The sequence below is a fragment of the Rattus rattus genome, chromosome 9 (genome assembly GCF_011064425.1).
Source record: "Rattus rattus isolate New Zealand chromosome 9, Rrattus_CSIRO_v1, whole genome shotgun sequence".
Lineage (NCBI taxonomy): Eukaryota > Metazoa > Chordata > Mammalia > Rodentia > Muridae > Rattus > Rattus rattus.
In genome coordinates this window covers 91,553,293-91,559,285 of record NC_046162.1, presented here as the reverse complement: position 1 = coordinate 91,559,285, position 5,993 = coordinate 91,553,293, and the positions used below count along the sequence as shown (strand labels likewise).

Sequence of the window (5,993 nt, the reverse complement as noted above, 5' to 3'; positions counted from 1 at the left end):
CTCGGTCCTCATGATTGGTAGTTTGAGGCCAGCCAAGCCACATAGCAAGATCTTGTCAGAAAGAGAGGGGAGAGGAGGGGAGAGGAGGGGAGGGGGATTGGATTCTGGGCTTCTTAGAACTCAAGGCAAGAACAGAAATGGTTGAAAGACTGTGGTTTGGTTTGGACCTTACTGCGTGCGTGCGGAAGCATGAGCCTATGGTGTCTAAGGAGACCCGTCGTCATTTCTAACTCACTGATCATCTGCACGAGGCCACAGGCTCAGATACTTTCAACATCAGTTCAGAGGTGGTACTCAACCTGACTTCCAGAAAGAGGAGCTTTGTGGAGATAACACAAGATACCCCAAAACCCCCAGGGCTTCCTTCCGCTACAGCTTGCACAATGCTGTATTTACCCTGTGTGCTAGCTACTGCGGAGAAAGAGAAAGTGAAAACACCAGCTTCGAGTGCTGGGCGGTGCCTGAACGGAGCCTTCAGCCAGAGGGAATTCCCAGGCTGCTTATTTTGGCACTCAACACAGTGCAGTCCTGCTGGGGAGTGGAAAACAGCCAGGCCTGACTCTAGTAAGAGTCATCCCGGCTCAGAGGCAAAACATCCGTTCCTTCTACCCAGAGCAGCAGACAAGCCAGCCCACTTGCAGTGTTTGATTTTGTATTCAAAGACAGTGTTTCCCCAGGCACTTTGGCTGGGATTCAATTCACTTGTTTTGTTGCCTTCTCTCCTGATTCTTTTGTAACTGCTGGTTCAGTACCACACCAACCCTTCTATCAATCCTGAAGGGCATTTGCAGGGGGTCCTCCAGCCTCTTTGGACTAAGAAACACTGCAGCTCACAAGGGAGGGGAACAGAATTCAAAACAGATATCATATCTTTTCGGCTAGCCTTGCCTCCCCCACCACTCTCATTTCTCTTCCTCCTTTAGTATATTGAGCAAGGAATTTAGTTTATAGCTTCATGCAATCATCTCTTTCAAACTAGCAGCTGGAGAAATGGCTCGGAAATTAAGATCAAGGTTTGGTTCCCATCACTCAGTGACTCACAACTGCCTGATATTCCAAATCCAGGGGATCCAAAACCCTCTTTAGACCTCCTGTCGCTGCACGTATACAGTGTGCACACATACACATTAAATAAATAATATTTAAAAAAAAAAAACAACCATGAGTATTAGCTGGGCAGTGCTTGTACACCCTTGCAATCTCAGCGTGCTCAAGAGGCAGAGGCGGTCGGATCTTTGAGTTCAAGGCCAGTCTGGTCTACAGAGTGAGTTCCAGCACAGTCTGGGCTACACAGAGAAACTCTGTCTCAAAAAAAAAAAAAAAAAAAAAAGAGTACTAATGAATAACTTGATATGTCACTGCATATCCATATAACCAGACTGATGTGGTTAATTTAATCTTCTAGTCTTCTTTGCAAATTAAAAAAAAAATAAAATTTACTGGGGAGATAGCTTAATAATTAAGAGTACTTGCTGCTATTTCAGAGGAAGAAAACCCAAGTTCAGTTTCTAACACTCATGTTGAGTGATTCACAACTGTCTGTAACTCCAGGTCCAGGGGATCCAACATCCTCATCCTCTTATGCTCTCTGTGGACACACACACACACACACACACACACACACACACACACACACACCGACACACACACACACACACACACACACACACACACACACACACACACACACACACACACACACAGACACACACACACACACACACACACACAGACACAGACACACACAGACACACAGACACACACACACACAGATACAGACACAGACACACACAGACACACACAGACACAGATACAGACACACACAGACACACACACACAGATACAGACACAGACACACACAGATACACACACACACACACACACACACACACACACACACACACACACACACACACACACACGAAGCCAATGTGGTGGTGTACACCTTTAAAATCGGCACTGGAGAGGCCAAGATGGATCTCTGTGAGTTTGAGGCCAGCCTGGTCTACAGAGTGAGGTCCAAGCTACCCAGGGCTACATAGTGAGACATGTCAAATTTTTTTTTAAATGTAATTACATTTATGTATTTATGATGTATGTGTACACATGCATAGCAACCACTGATCCATTGTCCTGGATTCATCTCCCTGTCCCTGAATTCTTATTAATTAAGTAATTAACTAGCTAGAAACAGTTTTACCATGTAGCTCTAGCTGGCCTGGAACACCTTATGTAGATTACGTTGGCCTTGAACTTGTGCCTTCCTTCTGCGCTTGCCTCCAGGGCACTGGAATTCCAAGTGCGTGCCAGCAAACCTTGCCTTCGGTGATGGGTTCTTTGTAGCAGTCACCTTGCCCGTGGGTGATGGGTTCTTTGTAGCAGTCGTGCCTTACAGGCCTGGGCTCATTCCTAGCCTGCTGAGGGAGAGGCTGGCTTGATGAGTGCTGTCTTCTACCCAAGACAGCTGGGCATCTTTACAGTCAACAGGAGGCCATGGAGGGGCAGGGGCTATGTCCTCACCGTCAACGGTAGGGAGACGTCCCCAGTTCCCCCACTTAGTTTATGGAGCTGGGACATTCTGCGGCAGCCCATGAAGCTCTGAGCATGGCGGCTCTGGGGTTTTCCCTCCCTGCGTGAGACCTATGATTCACTTTTCTGGCTCATTTCCTTTCCTTGGCTCCAAGTCTTGATTTGGTCTTAGAAAAAGAACACTTTTTGGAAACAGGAGTCACTCGACCAAAGCCACTCACAGGGAGTTGGATGTTCACGCACGCATGCATTAAATGCTTTTAAAATAAGCTCCAAGTTACCAAGGGAACACTAGTGTCACTAATTAGGAAAGAAATCTAAGCACTTCCCCTTGATGTCATTGAACCTACAGCAATCCTGGGTTTGAATTCTCTCCTTGGTACTCCCTGTCTTCTGTCCTCTTGTCTGTCTGTTGTATGAGTCAGAATCTGTGCCTGCTTGGAGGCTGTCTTGTAAATCTGTCCCTGTGTCTGTGTCTGTCCCTGTCCTTGTGTCTCTGCCTGTGTGAATGTGTCAGTCCTGTCTTTCCTTAACAAAGGGCTTTGCTCTCTGTTACACTGAATAGCACCAGAAGGGTCAGATGGGGGAAGGAATGAAGGAGATGTTACAGAATTTTTTTTTTTACCCCCTTGGAGGATTATCAGTTTCATTTAAATTTTCAGAGTATTTGAAAATAAAGAATATAATGTACCTGTGTTTTTATTGTGTAATTAAAAAATGCTTTCAATTACAATTAGCCATTAAGTGTTACCCCCAACACAGTGTGCTATTCAACAAGTGCCCCCCACCTCCCCATTGCTTTCTGATCCCACCTTCCGATAGCTGGGGGCGGGGTAGAGATAGGCTGCTGACAGCCCCGTGGGCAGGGGGCTTTTCCTGCTCACGCTAGCATTTCCTCCTGTGGCTCTGGAGTGCCCTTCTTCCTCTGGAATGAGATCCGACACTCTCACAACTATGTGGCTACAGCCAATTTTTGGCATCGGGCCTTCTTTTCTCTGCTGCCTTGCTTGAGTTCCATCCTTCCTGCTGCATTCCATCATGGGAAAAATGGCTTTTCCTTCCTAGGTGCGGCCATACATTGTTTTTTAGTGATTTCTTCATTTCCATCTGTGTTGTAGGGCAGATGAAATTGGTCTGAGTCTGGATCAAAATCGTATCCTTATCGGTTTCTTCTGTCCCATTGAAAGATAAAAGTTTTAAAGTTGCCCCCCTAGACACAAAGTTTAGAGCAGAAAAAAAAAGAAAACAGGTTAGGCCCCAGAATTGTATGTTCCAAGAAGCCTCTCCTAGGGCTATAGAATGGATAATTACATTGGCCAGCTCAACAGCTTTCTCCCAGAAGCTAGCTGATCATAAATCTTAGAGAACAATTTTGAGAAGCAGGAAACAACTTCTCCTAGGAACTAGCGGACCATGAAGTTAAACAATCTGAGAAGTAGGAGACAGCTTCTCCTAGGAAACAATCTTGGGAGACAGAGAGTTCTTCCTTGTGATTTTTCACTGTTATTCTATGACACCATCCCTGCCCCCTCAGGTTGTGGTTTCTCCCTTTAAATACCTCTTCTCCCAGCCTCTCGGGGTCGAACTCCACTGCCCCTGCCTGGGATACGAGTCTCGACCCCAGTGCACTGGTTGCTATCGATAAACCTCATGTGATTACAACAAGGACGGTCTTGTGTGAGTTCTTGGGGGGTTGCGTCATCCTGAGACTTGAGTGAGGGTCTCCCCACTCCGGGGGTTTTTCACCATCATTCTCTCTGTCTGCATACAGACCACAATGCTTCTTCAGCTGTTGCTTAACCTGCACAAACTTCTCCCTGCCGTTAAAGTTGGCATCAGAATGCTTATCCTGAAAAATCAAACCTTTCTTCTCCGCTAGTCATGTTAAATCTGATACTTTTTCTGGACATCCTTCTTTTACATGACTTATTGTAGGTTGGGCAGCCTTAACATAAGGGTTTAGTTCCCAACTCATTTTAGCAAAGTCAACCAGGGCCTTATCCATACTGTACTCACGACTCAACTTCAGTCCACTAGGTCCAAGGCATTAGAAACCGTGTCCATTTCAGAGCTGATGCAAAATTGGGAGTTTTTTTTTTTTTTTTTGGTTCTTTTTTTTCGGGCTGGGACCCGAACCCAGGGCCTTGCGCTTCCTAGGCAAGCGCTCTACCACTGAGCTAAATCCCCAACCCCCAAAATTGGGAGTTTTTAAGGAGAGAGGCAGACTGGACACCACTGAAAGATACATAATAAGTGGAACCCTAATTTCTATTGAGATGCTTGGCATCTTGAAATTGTTACATGGCTGGTCCAAGGAGCACCAGCAAAATATTAATTATGAGATGAGGATGTAGCTCACTGGTAGAATGCTTGCTTAGCATATGTACAAACCTAGGTTTAATCCCGAATGTGCATGCACACACACACACACACACACACACACACACACACACACACACGCTACATGTGCATACACATGCACTCACACATGTGCACACACATATATACACACACAAACACATACATGCTGTGTGTGCATGCACATGCACATACATGTGCACACAGACAAACACACACATGCTGTATGTACACACGCTTGTATGCATACATGCACAAACACAGAACTCTCCCTTATCTGGTACTATATCCCAGCCTCTCCCTACACACCTTCTCGTGCTTTCTGTAATTTACTCATAGAATGCTTACAGGTGATGTAGGTGAGCTAGGGGGTATAGCCCTTATCTGCAGATGAAGAAACCTGGGAAGAGAGACTTGGGGACTTGCCCAAGGTTATAAAGTGGAGGGAGATTCTTTGGACCTCCTACTTTGTTCTTCTTGATTTAAAAAATTGTTTTATTATTTTAAACATTCTGTTTTCCTATTGATTGGTACATTTTTAAAATTATTCAGGGATTTTTTTTTGGGTAGTTTTCAGTGTTGAAGTCTTTTACCTCTGCTTAAATCAGTTTCTAAGAATTTTTATTATTTATTTTCTTTTCTCTTCTTTCTTTCTTTCTTTCTTTCTTTCTTTCTTTCTTTCTTTCTTCCTTTCTTTCTTTTGTCTTGCTAGGCTGGGACTCAATTAGGGCCTCATATGTCTAGCAAGCACTTCACCACTAAGCTACATGACCAGGTTGGCATTTATCTACTTATTTGGCTATTGATTTTAAATGAAGTTATTTTTATATTTTTTCCATAATGTTCTTCCCTACATTAGAAATATAATTGATATATGAGAGTTACTGTGTATCCTAGAACTCTGCAGAATACATTGGCTAGTTTTAATGATTTTTGGATGCAACCTTTGACACTTTCTATGTATGCAACAATGTCACCTGTGAGCAGACAACTTCAATTCTTTCTTTCAGTGTAGACGGCTCTGGAAAAGAATCAAAGGGTAGAGTCTCTGGGTCAGAAGCAAGTTGGGGCAGGGGATTGATCCTGGAAATGGGTTGGGTTTCTTT

The 5,993-nt window shown here is 44.5% G+C and overlaps 1 pseudogene; it reads right to left on the bottom strand.

The window, feature by feature from the left end:
* Window positions 1–3,414: 3,414 nt before the first annotated feature.
* Window positions 3,415–4,620, bottom strand: LOC116910388 (annotated as a pseudogene).
* Between the last annotated feature and the right edge of the window lie 1,373 nt (window positions 4,621–5,993).